We start from the raw sequence: 19,859 nt of genomic DNA on the forward strand, positions 1-19,859 counted from the left end.
ACGTTATGGCTCCGTAGCAGACGTTTTTATAAAAATAGGCTAACGATTGGGTCATAACCATGAGACTTACTGTCTCATAGTAGAGGAATTACCGTATAGTACAGGAGAAGCTCTCAGGCAGTTTGGACTTCCATTAGCTGTTTAAGTTTAATTACTAATGTTAACTATCATTTTAGTGATCAATAATTAGCCTGTGTCTATGTTATCTCCTTACATATACCTACGCTCTCCGTCTCTGCTAGATTGGGAATGATTGAGATTTCTCTTGGCACAGCTACCAGAAGATTTCCAACTTTCAGACAGGTTGCTCACGTCACATCTACGTCTTCAAGCTCAGTTGGAGGCTGCTCAGTAACGCTCAGCCATCACCGGGAAAGATCTTCTAATATCCTTCAAATTTCAGGATGACCAAATCCTGTTGACCAAAGCCTTAATGGAACCAACAGTGTAGCCTGCTTTCTTAGCAAAGAACAACAGGTAGGTCACAAATAGTCATTGTTTGTTTTAATTTTAAGAAACAGAAACATTTTACATTCTTTATTTTGTTATAATGTTTTTTGTCTGTTTTTTTTGTTTACCATATGTCATTAGATGTGACATGCTTCATATATGCTTCAAATATTAAGAAATGTATATCAGTAAACATTGATTTTGTGATCATTCATTTAAAAAAAAAAAATCACAACTGAATCCACCCTTCTGATGGGATCAGGGGCCTGTTTCACAAAACCAAGATGAGGGTGTGATGGTTGGAGTCCGGCTGGCTGAATGCTAGTCTAAAAATGTATGAACTACTGCTCTCAACTGAAACCATTCAATGAGTCACTGTCATTTGCAAAAACTAACAGTTGTACACTTTGCATTAAAAGCGAGCAGTGGAAGTTAATATGACTTAGGACATTTATATTTTAGCCCATGAGAGAGAGGGAGGAACAGAGTGAAAGAGATATTTACGCATCATATTCTAGCGTTGTAGAAAATTGATCTTCATGGTAAATTTCCTGAGTAACATTATCTTCTGCTTACTTTTAAGGCAAAGAGTACAACTGTTAGTGTGCGTAAATGATTAGTAGTCTAATCCTTGAATGGAATGATTATGATGGTTTCAGTTCAGAGCAGTGGTCAGTTAATATATATTTTTAGGCTGCTTACACATTCAGTCGGTCCGTGATCGTCTGCTACGCTTTCTCTCTCTGTTTCATTACAGCAGCCGTGTTTCTTTTCTTTTTATACAAATAATGTGTTTCACGTCATCATACTTCCACAAGAAGCTGCTGCTCACTCTGTATAAAGTATGTACAATGGATTCTCCATTTTGGCATCACTAAATTTGTGATCGACCTCACGGTCTTTTGAGGAAAGCCGTGGACGCGCATCTATCTGAATTACTTCAGTCTGACTAGACCTAGTCTCTCCTCCTCATCCTGACTAGACCTAGTCTCTCCTCCTCAGCCTGACTAGACCTAGTCTCTCCTCCTCAGCCTGACTAGACCTAGTCTCTCCTCCTCAGCCCGACTAGACCTAGTCTCTCCTCAGCCTGACTAGACCTAGTCTCTCCTCCTCAGCCTGACTAGACCTAGTCTCTCCTGACTAGACCTAGTCTCTCCTCCTCAGCCTGACTAGACCTAGGTGAACCGCACCAAGCCAGGATGCTCAGATTAGACTAGGTCAAGCCTCGCTTTATCAGTTATCCTGGATTTATAAATTCTGCTTTTGTAAAACAGGCCACAGGATAATCCTGTTTTTTTGGATCAAATAGATCCCAAACCAAGTTCCAAGGGCAGGTTTGATCCAGATCAAATGTAAGATCAGATTACATGATCTGATCTGAGTTCAGAATCCCTCTTTTGCTTTTGAAAAACCCATTTCCAAGATTTGATCCAATCCGTGATCCGAAATCAATAGCAAGGCAAGCCAGCCTCATCACCGTAAGACCAGACACTGGGCGGCTGGACAGAGCACGGGACTGGAAACTGCTGGCAGACTTGGACAAGAAACTCTGCTTCCCAGCTGAGATCGCAGCTACCAACCTGCGACCAGACCTTGTTCTGTGGTCAGCCTTACTCAAGCTTATTTACATCATCGAGCTCACCGTGCCCTGGGAGGGTGCAGTGGAGGAAGCCTATGAACGGAAAAGGCTGAGGTACACTGAACTTGCAGCCGACGCGCAACAACAAGGCTGGAAGGCGAAGGTAGGCCCAGTGGAAGTAGGTTGCAGAGGGTTCGTAGCCACCTCAACATCTAGGCTACTCAGGGAGATGGGAGTGCGAGGGAAGGCCCATCGTCAGGCAGTCAAAGACCTCTCCAGGGCTGCTGAAAAGGGGAGCCAGTGGCTGTGGATAAAAAGAAAGGACTCCGCCTGGGCCTTCAAGTGAGTTGATGGCATCTAGGGAGTGAACCTGGGACGCTGGGATTCACTGCTGAACCCTCTGGAGGTGTCGTGGGCCTATCAGCGAAACACCTAAGAAGGAGGGCGCCCACTTGACAACCCAAAGGGTGCCATCACTCAATTGACCATCCCACAGAGCCTCATTGGTGCCTCAAGTACGATTCATCGAGGGATATCAACATCTAGTCCTATACAACAGATCTTAACATGATGTTTTCTAAAGGAAATGTTATGAAATGTGAACTATACCAAAGTGATGATCTTTCAAATCAGTTGATAATTATTTAATATGAATGAATGGATGAAATAATAATGATCAGAGACATGATGGAAGTTGATAACTCAGTTTTAACATTCAGATATATTAATGCACCTTAAACTGTTTGTTTATATAAATACTCTACATTTGGATACCAAGTTGTTACTTTTATATATTCATTGTTATGTGTACAAATAAAGCCGCTCCAGCTATCAACCTGATATAGTGTGTGTGTGTTGTATGAATATCTGAATATGTTAAATGTGTAGAGGAGGAGCAGAGACTGGGGGAAGGATGTGATCCTGAGAGACTAAGATCTGAATCTGATGGAGGTCTCTGGTGTCAGCTGAAGACACCTTTGTCCAACATGTCCAGGATTTCACAAACACTCTCACACTAGTTTCATGCTTCTTACAGTCAGAGCGGTCGGGGTGATGTGGACGGCGATTTATCCCAACTGAGCGGAGAGTTTGCAAGATTTTGTAACAACGTGTCCTGTTGCAGTGATTGGCTACAGAAGAGAAGAAGTCTGTTCTTGGAGCCGCTCTACCTTTGACCACAATCAGTATCAACTCCCAGACCGTTGGAGCATGCTCGCCGTCCGCACCACGCTGACCGTAAGGAGCATGAAACACAACACGTTTAACTGTTGCTCAGCTCTCCAAACTGACCTTTATAAACCAATCTGGGGATGTTTGGTGAGTTATGATCCAACATGTGTTATTATAGGGTTAGGTGCAGTAAGTGAATCTGATCCTGCTGAACCTGGTGACCCACGCCTGCTCCAGGTAACCGCTGGACGGGGTTCAGTCCTCTGTGTCTTTGTGTTTCTCACCTGCAGTTCAGTTCAGTTCAGTTCAGTTCAGTCACTTTATTATCCCAGATGGGAAAACTGATCTACAGTCAGGAGAACAAGATAAAAACCACAGACAGCAAACACCGTACAAATAACAAAAAGATAAAAAAAACAAAGACATAAAGTGCAAAAATGTTTCCTATACATACAATATACACAACACAATTTTACACAATACTACTGGAGAAATCTCTAAAAGAAAATCTACATTAGATTAAATTAAGCCGAGTTATTGCACATTGAACAAAGGAGTTTTTACTGTTATTGCTCTTGAACCTGCAGCATCTCATTATAATGTTCATCTTTAAGGTCTTTGTTATAAACAGAGAGCTCCCATTACAGTTTGTTTCTCTGATAACACTCAAGAGTTCAGAATACAAGAAAAGGTGATTTAATATCATTTATTATATGAAGGAAAAGAAGAGTGTCTGTACAGTATGCAGTGTAGTAGATGGTGGTACAGTGTAGTAGAGGGTGGTACAGTGTAGTAGAGGGTGGTACAGTGTAGTAGATGGTGGTACAGTGTAGTAGATGGTGGTACAGTGTAGTAGATGGTGGTACAGTGTAGTAGATGGTGGTACAGTGTAGTAGAGGGTGGTACAGTGTAGTAGATGGTGGTACAGTGTAGTAGAGGGTGGTGCAGTGTAGTAGAGGGTGGTACAGTGTAGTAGATGGTGGTACAGTGTAGTAGATGGTGGTACAGTGTAGTAGAGGGTGGTACAGTGTAGTAGAGGGTGGTACAGTGTAGTAGAGGGTGGTACAGTGTAGTAGAGGGTGGTCAGTAGGCCTTAGCTTCAATTAGAGCTCTGCTGAGGAGGGGGCCTGTCTGGACCTGTTCCTGTAATCAGAGAACAAAATGGAGGATACTTAGTGGGCGGAGCACGTGGTATCAAAAGGCTCAAAGCACATTTTAAATGTGCACCCCCCCCCCCCTCTCAGTCGGTGTCAGGATGTGGTGCCAGTTCCTCTTTAATGTTGGTAGAGAGAAACTGCAGCTCTTTATCATACAGTATGTCTGAACAGACTGTTGAAGTTTCACAGCAAACAACTACATTTAAATATCTGACTGTTTCTGTCAGATGTTTAACTGAACTAAACACTAAATATGATCTATAGAAGCAGATATTATGGCTATGATTCTCTTCTTTGTTTCTGTGGTTAACACAACACAAGGTCTCTCATGACACCAAAGTCCTGAGTGGTATTTCCCCAGCAGCAGCATTAGAGTCATCACTACTAAAATAAAATGTTCCACTGATGATTTTCCAGAAGAGGATGAAGATAATGAGCAACCAAGAACAACCTCTATACTTTATTAATTATTCATGTCCTGATCAATTACCAATTAGATCGCTGCGTCTGTGTTCTATCAATTCAAACACAACATCTGTTAACATGTCTTTCATTCCACAATCAGCTGAGTCACTGTACAACAGCTGTTGAAACTGTGGGTCTGACCATCCGTCCGAGGAGGCAGTGCAGTCCTCTCACGTCTAGACTACTGCTACTCCCTCAGTACGCACATCAATACGTATAATTTCCTAAAAAATAAGGCGACCGCTAAATTTTGCCAAGAAAAGGTGACTGTAAGCCGGGTACAGAGCAAAGTAAAGTCAGGGCCTTTAAAGGTGGACGTTTCAGTTCAGTTAAGACAGCAACTTAAATGACTAGTTAAGATTAGAAAAAGATGGTGGTTTGGGTTAAAACACTCCCGCGACCTGAACACCTGACACGAAGACCTGTTTCCTTTCTTGTGTGTTCTCCTTAACTTCATCTTTTTCCTGTTTTAGGAGCCAAACATCCCCCCCGACCTCCTCCCTATGAGGATCTTTACGCTCTTCTACAGCAGCAGTCAACGTGCTCTGACAGTAATACATATGTGGATTACATACTGATTACAGAGCTTTACTTTTCACAGATATACAGTATGTACCAAAGCTTCTTGCCTTTGCCAGGTTTGTTTTTCTTGTTTCTAGCTATTTATTTCAGATGCGTTTACATCTCGGGTCGGTAGAGAGAACCGTGTTCTGAATAAACTGTTGCATGACACCAACGTCCGTGCTCACTTATAAAGGCAATGTTGGCAACCCACCTGACCCGTCTGTAAACACGGACCAAGGAGTTTAATGCGCTCGCAAGTCAGAGGGTCGCCCCGTGGTGCAATGAAAGTGAGGGCCAGCGAGGTGGGATCCCGGTCCCTCAGGGTCGGGCGCACCACCGGCCCGTCTCGCCTGCACCGTCGGGGAGGTGGAGCGTGAGCGCGTGCGAGGGCAAAGCCAGAGGAAACTCTGGTGGAGGCCCGTAGCGTCCTGACGTAAATCGGTCGTCCGGTCACACAGACCTCTGCAGTGAATTTGCAGCCATAACCCCACAAAAGGCCAAAATAGCAAAATAGTCTCTTTCTCTTCATTCTTCTCCTCCTCAGCACCTGCTCATTAATGTTACGACTGCCATTACACAAACATTTTGAAATAAAAGCCAAAATAACCTCCCTAACTTTAGTGCGACAGCGTGCTGCGTCTGATGTCATTGGTATTGTTCTTTTCATCATGCGGGTCATTTCAGAACCGCAAACAGTTCACACTGGAATCTGATACAGGCCACGTTTTAAAAGGTCATGGGAACAGACAAACTAAAAATCAGATCTGAGCAAAAAATTAGGAATTAGGCATTAAGACTTGCTGTGTGAACGTAGCCTCAGATAACGTTGTTATGATTTTGGGCAACAACCTGGCGGGGCGTGCTGGGTGGGCTGGTCCTTAGCCTCCATGGACACCTGTGGTTGTGTCCAGGCAGCTAGCGTTCCTTGAGCAGGAGGAGAGTGACCTGGGATTTCTGGATGGTTTTTCAGTCTGTCCCATTGTGTTTCTTCCAGACCTGTGTGATCCAGGTGTTTCCTAAGCCTGTGACGTGTACCAGAGCTGTTCGGGGGTGTAGGATAGTTGGGGTCCTGCAGAACAACTTGTTCCACTGCCTCTTTAGAGCTTCTCCAGGGACAGGGGTTGCTGGGCTTCAGGGTGGAGATTGGCTGACTGGCTGACTTTACTTAATCATTTTATCTGTTTATCATATAAACAACGTTTCAAAGGCCACTGGTTCTTGCTGACTGTCCTTGTTCCAGTGTCACTGGTCAGTCCAGTTTATGGTAGAAATAAGAGCCATTGTGCCGAATCACAAGCTTGGAATTCTTTTTGTCCTGTAACCTGTATTGATGCTTTTAAAAATATACATGGAAATGGTGTCATAATCACCCAGAGCCCAAAGGGACACCTTCATAATTTAATACATGTAATGAAGCAAAAAGTACAGAGTATTTCCCTCTGAGTAGATGTAGAAAGTGGCATGAAAAGAACATTTGTACATAACGTTAATGGAGAACTTGTACAACACATTGTGATCTCTTACAGGCTGTCTGTAGGGTTTTTTCTGTAATGGTTTCTTGATGTGTGAGAAACTGCCAAGCTGCTGAGAATAGTGATTGAAACAGAGGAAGTGGTTGGTTTAGGGGAAACAGAAAACTTAGGGGAAACAGAAAACTGACAAACAGCATCAGTATCACAGTCACAGTAACTCAGTTTAGACTCCACATAAGGTACTTTATTCAGTGTGAAGTGGCAAACGCCCTGCAACTTAAGAAAACACACGCAAACAGACAAAACACAAGCAAATTAAGAAAACAACTTCATTAATTTGACAACACATGTGCAGCATTCAGCAAACGCGCTGCAAATACACACAACACAACCAAATACATAAACACACTGCAAATACACACAACACAACCAAATACATAAACACACTGCAAATATCACAACACAACCAAATATATAAACACACTGCAAATACACACAACACAACCAAATACATAAACACACTGCAAATATGAAACGATGCAAAAAGAAAAGCACACAAACCCAGAAAACAAATGCAACAAAAAAACGCTGCATCCAGATTACACAACGGAAGTTCTCCAGACCTCTAGAGGGAGCAGCTGGTGGAACAGCTGGATTTTAGACCTCACGGGGAGAGAGGGAGGGAGAGAGAGAGAGAGAGAGAGAGAGAGAGAGAGAGAGAGAGAGAGAGAGAGAGAGAGAGAGAGAGAGACTGTAAATATGAAGTCTATGTTTGAGATCTGTTTTCTCTGGTTTGGTGTGTGTGTCTCGGCTCAGGTCAGCTGATACTCATCAGCAGAGACGTCTGTAAACTCGTGGTGATAAAACATTTAAAACTGCATCAGCGTTTAACGTTGACGTTTGTTTAAGCCACATGAGAGGGTTTAATTTCCAGGTCTGAAATTACTGAAGTATAGGCCTCCTCAAGTGTAATATTGTGATTATACAACAACGGTTACCAACAAAATAAGTGACCAATCTGTATTCATATTGTGGAGCAATTTGCTCTTGAAATACAAAAACCAGACAGGATTTCTAGTCCCTCCCTGTTAGTAAACCAGCCAATTCACCGTGGGATTTATCAAACTGAATAAATCACGCTCGCACATATAAACACTAAACTGCTTTACTAACTCCATCGTGTTGTAAGTAAGACATCTGCTGAAAAAGTTATTATATTCATCAGCATGATTGTCGTACTGTTTAGTTCACAAACACCCAACACACCAAAGTACAAACACATAACGGACCAGACGCCAGCTTTTATTTTGAAAAGCCGAAGCTCGGGGACGGCACCAGCCGGGAGGTCATGAGACGGAGCATAGACTGTATATTAATAATATATTATGTTATTAATAATAATAATAATAATAATATGAATTTAATATCGGTTAATAACCGTTCCACCAGCTGCTCCCTCTAGAGGTCTGGAGAACTTCTGTTGTGTAATCTGGATGCAACATTTTTTTGTTGCATTTGTTTTCTGGGTTTGTGTGCTTTTCTTTTTGCATCGTTTCATATTTGCAGTGTGTTTATGTATTTGGTTGTGTTGTTGTATTTGCAATGTGTTTATGTATTTGGTTGTGTTGTTGTATTTGCAGCGCGTTTATGTATTTGGTTGTGTTGTTGTATTTGCAGTGTGTTTATGTATTTGGTTGTGTTGTGTGTATTTGCAGTGCGTTTATGTATTTGGTTGTGTTGTGTGTATTTGCAGTGCGTTTATGTATTTGGTTGTGTTGTTGTATTTGCAGTGTGTTTATGTATTTGGTTGTGTTGTGGTATTTGCAGTGCGTTTATGTATTTGGTTGTGTTGTTGTATTTGCAGTGTGTTTATGTATTTGGTTGTGTTGTTGTATTTGCAGCGCGTTTATGTATTTGGTTGTGTTGTGTGTATTTGCAGTGCGTTTATGTATTTGGTTGTGTTGTTGTATTTGCAGCGCGTTTATGTATTTGGTTGTGTTGTTGTATTTGCAGTGCGTTTATGTATTTGGTTGTGTTGTTGTATTTGCAGTGCGTTTATGTATTTGGTTGTGTTGTTGTATTTGCAGTGCGTTTATGTATTTGGTTGTGTTGTTGTATTTGCAGCGCGTTTATGTATTTGGTTGTGTTGTTGTATTTGCAGTGCGTTTATGTATTTGGTTGTGTTGTTGTATTTGCAGTGCGTTTATGTATTTGGTTGTGTTGTTGTATTTGCAGCGCGTTTATGTATTTGGTTGTGTTGTGTGTATTTGCAGTGCGTTTATGTATTTGGTTGTGTTGTGATATTTGCAGTGTGTTTATGTATTTGGTTGTGTTGTGATATTTGCAGTGCGTTTATGTATTTGGTTGTGTTGTGATATTTGCAGTGCGTTTATGTATTTGGTTGTGTTGTGATATTTGCAGTGTGTTTATGTATTTGTTTGTGTTGTTGTATTTGCAGCGCGTTTATGTATTTGGTTGTGTTGTGTGTATTTGCAGTGTGTTTATGTATTTGGTTGTGTTGTGTGTATTTGCAGTGTGTTTATGTATTTGGTTGTGTTGTGATATTTGCAGTGTGTTTATGTATTTGGTTGTGTTGTTGTATTTGCAGCGCGTTTATGTATTTGGTTGTGTTGTTGTATTTGCAGTGCGTTTATGTATTTTGTTGTGTTGTTGTATCTGCAGTGTGTTTATGTATTTGGTTGTGTTGTTGTATTTGCAGCGCGTTTATGTATTTGGTTGTGTTGTTGTATTTGCAGTGTGTTTATGTATTTGGTTGTGTTGTGTGTATTTGCAGCGCGTTTATGTATTTGGTTGTGTTGTTGTATTTGCAGTGCGTTTATGTATTTGGTTGTGTTGTGGTATTTGCAGCGCGTTTATGTATTTGGTTGTGTTGTGGTATTTGCAGTGTGTTTATGTATTTGGTTGTGTTGTTGTATTTGCAGTGTGTTTATGTATTTGGTTGTGTTGTGTGTATTTGCAGTGCGTTTATGTATTTGGTTGTGTTGTTGTATTTGCAGCGCGTTTATGTATTTGGTTGTGTTGTTGTATTTGCAGTGCGTTTATGTATTTGGTTGTGTTGTTGTATTTGCAGTGCGTTTATGTATTTGGTTGTGTTGTTGTATTTGCAGCGCGTTTATGTATTTGGTTGTGTTGTTGTATTTGCAGTGCGTTTATGTATTTGGTTGTGTTGTTGTATTTGCAGTGCGTTTATGTATTTGGTTGTGTTGTTGTATTTGCAGCGCGTTTATGTATTTGGTTGTGTTGTGATATTTGCAGTGTGTTTATGTATTTGGTTGTGTTGTGATATTTGCAGTGCGTTTATGTATTTGGTTGTGTTGTTGTATTTGCAGTGTGTTTATGTATTTGGTTGTGTTGTGATATTTGCAGTGTGTTTATGTATTTGGTTGTGTTGTGATATTTGCAGTGTGTTTATGTATTTGGTTGTGTTGTTGTATTTGCAGTGTGTTTATGTATTTGGTTGTGTTGTTGTATTTGCAGAGCGTTTGCTGAATGCTGCACATGTGTTGTCAAATTAATGAAGTTGTTTTCTTAACACTAGAACGGCCATGACGGTCATTTTGACCGTTTTGAAATTTATATGTGTAATAACTTTGCTGAATAAAAAAATACAATCCTGCTGCTGCCTGACTTTTCCTAAAATAGTCTGTATTTTAATTTAAAATGTTTTTTATATACATTACACAAAAGGCAAAGAAAATACAATCACTTTTACCTATTTCGGCCATACACGGTCATATTGACTGCTTGGATTTTCGCGGTATTGTTTTTAATTTTTCGCGCGGTTGAAGATGCATCTTGGTTGCTTAGTAACTACCATAGTCTCTGTCAGAGCAACGTAACTAGCGGTCTCGAGTAACAAGTGTGGGCAACACCGATGGGCTGAAGGCAAAGCCAGAGTCGGTAACGTAGGCTACTACGGCGTGGAGGCACTCTGTTCTGAATCAGAAGGCAAACACCGGGCGCTCGCTCTGTGAAAGGCGCCGTACACGTAGATGGCCGGTGGCTGTTTACATGTTCATATAACTTATACATGCTACAACTGGCTGGAATCGTTGCACACATCCTCTCCAAGGAGTGCACCAGCAGTAAAATGTCCCGGGGGAAGTTCATGCAGCAACCGGCATAGGAGCTGAGAGCGGAGTTTATGGAGGAAAAAAGGGCCGCGGCGCACGGTCCGAGCAGCACTGACACCACAGCAGACACCAAAACAGAGGCAGTGCCAGGTTAGGTTATAGCTAAATGTTCAAATAAGATACTTAGAATTGTTATTTGGCTGTTATGAGTTAAGTTGAATGAATTTCCACACCATATTTTTCGGGATATGAATGTATGAAATAATTACGGTTTACTATGCCATGATATGAATTATTTAAACACGTATTAGGCTACTACTCAAATGTATAATTAAAATCGTAAAAATGTACATTTCGGTGTAATTACGTTTTTCTAAAGATATCCTAACACAATACAAAATACAATATGCAATTAGGTATTTATCATGAGAGATTATAGAGTTTGGAATCTGGCGGTCTAAATGACCGCTCACGGCACTTCTAGTAGTTATGGAATTCCGGCACTTCTAGTGTTAATTTGCTTGCATTTTGTCTATTTGCGTGTGTTTTCTTAAGTTGCAGGGCGTTTGGCCCCTGTCGGCCACCGTACCAAACACAGTTTGAGCTCTTATGTTGATCAGTGAGCAGCAGCTGCACCATGAACTCTCCCTCTCTCACTGATAACGCTGCTTACCTGTTCCCTGTAACTCGATGATAAAACAGTTTTAACTTGATTATATTATTATAATAATAATAATATTGAGGCAGAGTATTTCAACCCTAAAGTCACATCTGATTAGGAGATTAAAATACTGACTGTTCTGTTGCTTTAAGAGAGAGACGGGATGTTGTTCTTAGTTTAGTTTCCTGTGTCAGGGCGTCTGGCTGCTCCAGCAGCAGGTCAGCTGATGCATGGCACACAGTATGTGCATCTTTTTTTTTTCATGAGTTCGCTGCACACAGACCAGTCAATAGAGAAGTCTGCCTCAATAAAACTCCCATCCTCCAATAAAATCCTTCATAATAAAAACCTAATCAGTGTGTTTTGGGGTAGGACAGTTTAATGTGTAAAGTGAGAGGAAAGGTCCCCTGTGAGTGTGTTAACCATCAACACATAGACATCAGGCCTGTCTCTGAGTAGCAGCAGCATGATGAACTCCTCCTCCTCTCTCTGATAAACACTGCATGGTCTGTCCCTGTAACACCACCATTACATGTGTTAGGTGTTTGCTTCGGCCCAGAACGCAGAGACTACACACAGACACAGTAGAGCAGTTTTAAAAGGTTTAACAGAGCAGTACAGTTTCAGGACACGAGAGGAGACCGGCTGAGGCGAGATCACTGGTGGGTTCCTGAAGTGAAGACGGAGGCTGGCAGGTGAGACTGGGAGCATGCAGACGCCGTGGAGATTTCAACAGGGCTGAGCGAAAACTAGAGAGAGACACAGGGTAAGTTTCAGCAGGGAATCAAAAGGCAAAACTAGAATACTACAGGGCTTAGAGCCAAGTTACCACATGGGTTGTAGTTAACGAACTGGCGCCGACAGGAAGATCAGCCCGGGTTAAATATTGCTGGTGATTGTGGATGATGATGATGAAGATCGGCTGAGCAGAGTTGATGCGGCCACGCCCCTTGACCTACATCTCGGACCACGCCTCCAGCACTCCACACAGAAACAAACACAGACAAAACACAAACACAGACAGACACACAGGGAAAGGACATCCCAGACAGGACAGAGAGAGAGCTGCCCGTAACAATTTACCAGAAGCTGCTTCAGACAGAAGGATCAACAGGAGCAGAAATGGAGCCATGAGATCTGACAGAGAGGTGACCTGCTGTGGTCTCTGTATCCCCACACTGTTCTCTCTGACAGTATAATATACTAATATATATTTTAGATATTTTCATCGACGGTAGGACTAGGAAGCAGAGGTGGCTGTGATCTGCTGTGAGGTCTTCTTGAGTCTGCGTATTTAACTTCCCTGACACAGCTCTAGGGAGGGTTACAGCGCTGCACTAGGCTCTCCCTGTAGTCTGAGGGCGGGACTAACAGCTCGGGTTACAGCTCTGGTCACAGGAGGAGCTGAATCTGAAGGAGAATCTAAACCTAAAGGACTGTAGGTCTAATAATGTAATAATGTGTGTGTGGGTTAATTCAAGATGAATGTCCAAAACTATTTTATCAGCAGCAAGAGTTTTATTCAATTCACAACTATAGTTAGTCTCTGATGGTGATACAGGTTAACAACGTTAACTACCGCAAAACAGGCCCTCACACAATTTGGATGGATATATATATGATAAGTCTGTTTTAATGTCTTGATCTCCCTGTAGCCTCACAGATTTGTTTATATCCACAGAGGGTTCACCCCAACAAACTGTCTAAGTACACAGAGTTACTAGAGAACCACAGAAAGCCAAGTTCTCCTATCCCAGTGATACTCCTGTCCCCTGCAGGTATATGGATCGACTCCACACCTTTCCTCACATCAAGAAGCTGTCACTCAAAGTCAACACAGGTCTTCCTGCATCTGCATTTTATTGATTTCATTTTTAAGTATTTGAATTTACCTGGATTATTTTAATTTAAGTATGTATGTAATTAATTAATTTGAATTAATTTTATTGATTGGATGAACAATACTTTGCCTAAAGATGATTATTTTGTATTTTTGAATGTCTGATTGAATGCTTGTGTTAAAAAATAAATCAGACGTTACTCAACAGTTACTCAGTACTTGAGTAGTTTTTTTACCAAGCACTTTTTTACTCTTACTCAAGTAATTATTTGGATGACTACTTTTGACAGAAACACTCACAGTCACACACTATTAGGTCCGATTCCGATTAAATAAAATGTTATCCAGACCATATATATATATATATATATATATATATATATGTGTGGTCTGGATAACAATACATGTGATCTGTTGCTGATTTTAATTAACAACAGACTGTAGATGATCTGTAATCTGATCAGATTTAGTCTCTCTGACTTCTAATCATAACTATCAGCCTCACAACATGAGTTCTGTACAGAATCAGCCTTTAAATCAGACAAATAACAGTTAAAATCCCTCCAGATCAAAATCAATAACAAGTTGATATAATAAGTCATCATGTTGAGTTGATTCTGAACCAATCAGCTGTTAGATCAGCTGAGAGGCCGGCGTTTCCCAGCATGCCCTGGGTCCGCCTGGGTTTTTATTTTTATTCTCAATTAATTTATTGAAAGCATTTGCAGTTACAAACAACACATACAAGTACACATACACACAACTACAACATAAATACATAAAGAAATCATTCAGTCACTAAAGAGAAGTCCGTTAATAAGTTTGGATAAATTGAAGGATGTCTGATCAGAATGTTTCTGTGTAGGAATATTTCCAAAATAAATGGGAAATATCTTCTAATCTAATCTCAGAGATCAGATAGATTTCTGCGACTGCGTTGGTTCAAGTCGTCTTTCTAACTGTAGTTATTTAAATGACATTAGTACTACCAGTCAAAATGTATTTCAGATATTCAACATGTTGAAGTTTTAACTACAACAATCAAAGTTGTAGATATCTGACTAGTGAGAATATCATTTTAATATAATAATTGACCCTGAAGCTCAACACCAGACCAATACAAAACTAAAATAAAATAAAGTGGACGGTCCTGAAGGACAACACAAGGGTTACATGTTGAAACTGAAATAGTCCACGCCCTCCCTGCTGCTCCTTCCCTCCTTCTGTCTCTCTCTGTCCCTCTCCTTCCCTTTTTGTAACAAACATTTTTCATGCAGTTGGTCAAACATAAGATCACGCTTTTAGCTGAAAAAGTTGAATACAACACTTATTTATCACAAAACCAATACTGTATAATACATTAAATATGTGACATAATATTTATACATCAAATCCTACCATTGAACTATTCCATGTAAAACCGTAACTGTTAGTTAAACATTATTCACACTTTCATAAATCCAGTCTCATTATCAGAAGAAACTGAAATGTATTGTAAATATAAATCCATCAACACATTTACATTTTCTCTTAACAAGACGACATCTTTCTATAAGACTAATTAAAATAATACATGAATAAAATAAAGTAAAGTCTACATGAGTGTTGTCACAGTGAAAGCTGATATTTACCAGAAGCTGCTCCAGACGTTAGGATCATCAGGAGCATTAATGGAGCCATGAGAGCTGAGAGAGAGTAACCTGTCATCTTTCTCTCCTTCTCTGTCCTCTCCCTCTCTTGATCTGTTTCTACTACTGTACTGTAGTGGGATCTTTTCTCTGTGAGCTGGTGAATGTGTGAGTGGCTGGAACTGAACATCACTACATACTATACCCGGTCTACGGGGCCCTCTGCTGGACTCAGAGTGTTCCTGATAACTGTTCACCTCCATGTTGTTTCTGTCTACACTGAACATGTGCAGCTGGCAGATAAACAACAATAAAACATACATATATACAGCATATTAACATATTAACATACTAACTTTACTGCTACATTTCACACTTCACACGGAGACCTGTCCTCTAATAACTGAACATAAAACAAACACTCAAACTCAACAATAACACTGATGATAAGAACATGGACATTCAACAACATGACGTAACATAACTTTAAACATCTTCTGATCCAACTTCTCTAAGTCCATCAGCAGCATTTCTGAGCTACACCATCTCTCTCTGGGCTGTCTTTCATTCTCAGTCACAACCTGACTGGAGGTGTGTCCTGCTGTAGAATGCTGGAATCCTATTGGCTGCCGACTGAGTCAGCTGACTGTGTGTGTGTGTGTGTGTGTGTGTGTGTGTGTGTGCGTGTGTGCGTGTGTGTGTGTGTGTGTGTGTGTGCAAACTGCAAAGCGAGTCTACTGTCAACATTATATGTATATGAATGCACATACATATGTATACTGTATATATATATATATATATATGTGTTGGTATTTGTTCTAATAATTAATCACAGATTAACATCCACATCAAACATTAAAACTTGTGTTAATATTAAAACAATCTGCTTTTTTTAATTAAAGAACATTTGAACTGACCTACATTTGAGTTTTATCTGAACTATCAAATATGGAGTCATTTAGTTTTATGTATTTAAAGTAAAAGTACTTTGAGCGTTGTTCTAAAACCTGTCAGACTCTCCATGCAGCTGTCCAGACCGAGGTTGAGATATATCTCTCATCTCCCCGACCGCTCTGACTGAGACAATCATCAAACTAGTGTGAGAGTGGTTGTGAAATCCTGGACATGTTGGACAAAGGTGTCTTCAGCTGACACCAGAGACCTCCATCAGATTCAGATCTTAGTCTCTCAGGATCACATCCTTCCCCCAGTCTCTGCTCCTCCTCTACACATTTAACATATTCAGATATTCATACAACACACACACACTATATCAGGTTGATATTTGGAGCGACTTTATTTATGTTCAAAGTAAGAAAAGTGCACAACAATGAAAATATAAAAGTAACAACTTGGAATCCAAATGTAGAAAAATAAAGTGTTTATATATAAAGTATTTATAGAGTAAAACAGTTTAAGGCGCATTAATGTATCTGAATGTTAAAACTGAGTTATTAACTTCCATCATGTCTCTGATCATTATTATTTCATCCATTCATTCATATTAAATAATTATCAACTGATTTCAAAGATCATCACTTTGGTATAGTTCATATTTCATAACATTTCCTTTAGAAACATCATGTTAATCTATTTCATAGATAATAATCCAGTTGAAGGTCTTATTCAGAGACAGACTGGTCCTCTATGTCCCCCTGAGATATTCTGATCATCAGATGATTTTATCAGTGTTGGGCAAGTTACTTCCAAAATGTAATACATTATAGATTACTAGTTACTGTCATTTGAGAGTAATTAGTTATATTACAATATTACTGTCTCTGAATTGTAATGCGTTACACTACTTTTGAGTTACTTTTGAGTTACTTTCACCAAAATAACGGGAAGTTTGATTTGGCAGCTAGCTTGTTAATTTCACCACCGGATCAATAAAGTCTCGTCTTTATCCACTTTAATACATCATAGATTATTCATATTTTGTATAATTAATATAAATAAGCAAAGTTACTAAAGCTATACAAAATAGATAAGTAAAACATATAATAGGCAAGTAGGAGAAAATGAAAATACTCAAAAGTACGGCATTGTTGTAAAATGTTTGTTTATAGCACTTCAATAAGAAATTCATGTTTAGGTTAAAACACTCTAAAGGAAAAGTTCAATTATAGTGTGATTAAAACTCACTATTAACATTATTTACAGTACTTGATTTACAGCTGGTTTGTGAAAAGGTAGCCTACACAACCTTATTTAACAGTAATTTAGTTTTACTGTGAACCGTCACAGGAAGTGCTTTTATTTTGAAGTAGGCTACACGGAAGTTGTCTGTTGTGTAGCTACTCTTGCTAGCTTACTGAGAAGCAACATGTCCGTCAGGCTCAAGTTGTTCACTTTCTTGTTTGTAAAACTGCAACATATTGAACAGTAAATGGTCACAGTAAAAGACAAGCGCTTTTGGTCGTCATTAGAAGCCATTCCACTACAGGCAGAGTTACTCTCCACGGCTGATAAAATGCAACGATATTTACGTGTAGCAAGCCTCAACATTAATTCCTGACATGTTTATATCTGTCAGCCGCTGACGTACCGTCACCTGTTGGGACATACATGCTGTCTGTACCGTCACCTGTTGGGACATACATGCTGTCCGTACCGTCTCTACACCTGATTAGAAGATATTTGGGGGGGGCTCCGTCTGCTGATATTTACATCTAAACAAACATCATTTCCTGTTGAAAGCTTGCAGAGATACAGCTCAGTGTTGAGTAGATTATTGTTACATTCAGATACATACATAATATTATCACATTTAATGTGTTTAATAGAGCAAAGTATTTCTGTGTACTACTGCTGAGTTGATATTGTCTGAACATCTCTGTGTTCTTCAGTCAAACATCACTCTGATCTTAAACAACATTATAACTGACCTACATTTGACTTTTATCTGAACATGTTTGAATATGGAGTTATTTTGTTTTTACTTTGAGGAAAATGTATTTAAAGTAAAAGTACTTTGAGTTAAGTAAAATTAGTTTTTCTTTGAAGCAACTTTTACTCGAGTAAATGTTCTAGTTCTCTAAAGATAAAGTTAATATGAAGTAAATCTCTCTCAGTCTGACCCTCCTCTGGACCAGCTCACCATGGAGACCCTAGAGGATCTCAGACTCAGATACTCAGACCCCCCCCCCCAACACACACACACACACACACACACACACACACACACACACACACACAACGGTAAAGTCAAGATTCATGGTGGAAAAATGCTTCATCATCATCATCATCATCAGCAGGTTGTCCTGATCTCTTCTTCTTATGTCTTCTATATATCAGGACACCAACCACTGCAGCAGCTACAAGAACCAGAACAGCTGCTGCCAGTAAGTCTTCTTGGCCTCCTGGGGAGGAGGGTCTAAAAAACAACAACATATGAGTCAGTAAATGTGTGATAGTGGAGCAGTCTTCATCCTCTCTGATGTTAGAAACTGCAGCTACAACCTGATACTCAGAAAAACTCTCTGAGAGAGACTACCTCACCTGTAACCTGCAGATGGACGATGCTGATTGGCCCAGAGTTGATGATGGCTCTCTTTTTACGTCTAAAATGAGCTGATGCAACTCGACACTCATAAGTTCCAGCATCGTCGATGTTCACATTCATCACCTTTAAAGACACGTCTCCATTATTCAGATCTCTGTCCACCAGGTCTACCCTGTCCTTAAAGGATGGATTCTGTTCATCTGTTTTCAAGTGTCCATTACTGTAATACAGGACGTACTCTGGTGGCTCCAGGTCAGCTCTGGTCCACTTTACAGCTCTGATGGAGGGATCAGCAGCCTGACATGGTAGAATGACATCATCTCCAGGATCAACTGTTACCTCAATCAGGTCTGAAAAACAATAATAAACAATAGTAATCAATAAAAGTCATGTTATTTCTAAAGACCTCCATCAGGTGTAACACTGCAGAAGGGATGTTAATTATCAGAGATATCACAGGACTTTATTACCACGAGGTCAACTCATGAAGAAGCTCCTCACTGAGATACGTGTTGACATGACTCATCAATAGTTCAGGTCTAATCCTTCAGGAAATGTTGTTTAATATCAGATCTCATCTCTTTCATAGTCACTGTCTCTCACCCCTAAAGACCATTTTATGTTTCTGAGTTAAATCTACTCTGTGACTACGTACGGCGGTACGTGGAGATACCGAATCTGACGTCACCTCTCAAATAATGTAACTACACGTTACGGCGTATCCTCGGCCGAGTATCTCCGGGGCCGCGGCTCGGCACCGGAGATACTCGGCAGACAGCCCTCGGAACCGGCGGCCAGCCCCCGCCGTGAAGTAAGTCTCTCAGCGGTGTTGAGTAACATTAATGTTAGTTCTAGTTCTCTAAAGGTAAAGATAATTTAAACTAAATCTCTCAGTCTGACCCTCCTCTGGACCATCTCATCATGGAGACCCTAGAGGATCTCAGACTCAGATACACAGACCCCCCCACTCCCTCCAAAACAGACCAAATAGCAGATCTGTACATGACCTCACACCCACAGCAGTAATGATAAGCATGTTGTATATACAGCACATGAGAAACCATCAGGTGGTAAGAGCTCTGGGAGATGTTAGAGGAACTAACCGGGCAATGCTTCATCATCATCAGCAGCAGGTTGTCCTGATCTCATGTTCTGACGTCTTTTACACATCAGGACACCAACCAATGCAGCAGCTACAACAACCGGTCCACCTGCAGCCAGTCCAAGGTATAGGTCTACAGGAGAGGAGTTTCTATCCTCAGAACCTGAAGATA

General features: G+C 40.4%; 2 protein-coding genes, 1 long non-coding RNA gene and 1 pseudogene across 6 annotated transcripts in view; 2 read left to right on the top strand and 2 right to left on the bottom strand.

Annotated features, from left to right (window-relative positions):
• The window catches only part of LOC116034141 (hemicentin-1-like), a 1,482,957-nt gene that overhangs the window by 515,837 nt on the left and 947,261 nt on the right, over positions 1-19,859 (bottom strand). The window lies entirely within an intron of this gene.
• LOC116034899 (gastrula zinc finger protein XlCGF49.1-like) overlaps positions 1-19,859 on the bottom strand; it is a 390,500-nt gene that overhangs the window by 181,719 nt on the left and 188,922 nt on the right. The window lies entirely within an intron of this gene.
• The window catches only part of LOC116034906, a 399,592-nt pseudogene that overhangs the window by 167,166 nt on the left and 212,567 nt on the right, over positions 1-19,859 (top strand).
• Positions 2,594-19,430, top strand: LOC118493571. The gene is made up of 3 exons (XR_004895514.1): positions 2,594-2,734; positions 14,303-14,311; positions 19,420-19,430. It is a non-coding gene; the product is annotated as an uncharacterized LOC118493571 (long non-coding RNA).

The sequence above is a fragment of the Sander lucioperca genome, chromosome 17 (genome assembly GCF_008315115.2).
Source record: "Sander lucioperca isolate FBNREF2018 chromosome 17, SLUC_FBN_1.2, whole genome shotgun sequence".
In the NCBI taxonomy this organism is placed as follows: domain Eukaryota; kingdom Metazoa; phylum Chordata; class Actinopteri; order Perciformes; family Percidae; genus Sander; species Sander lucioperca.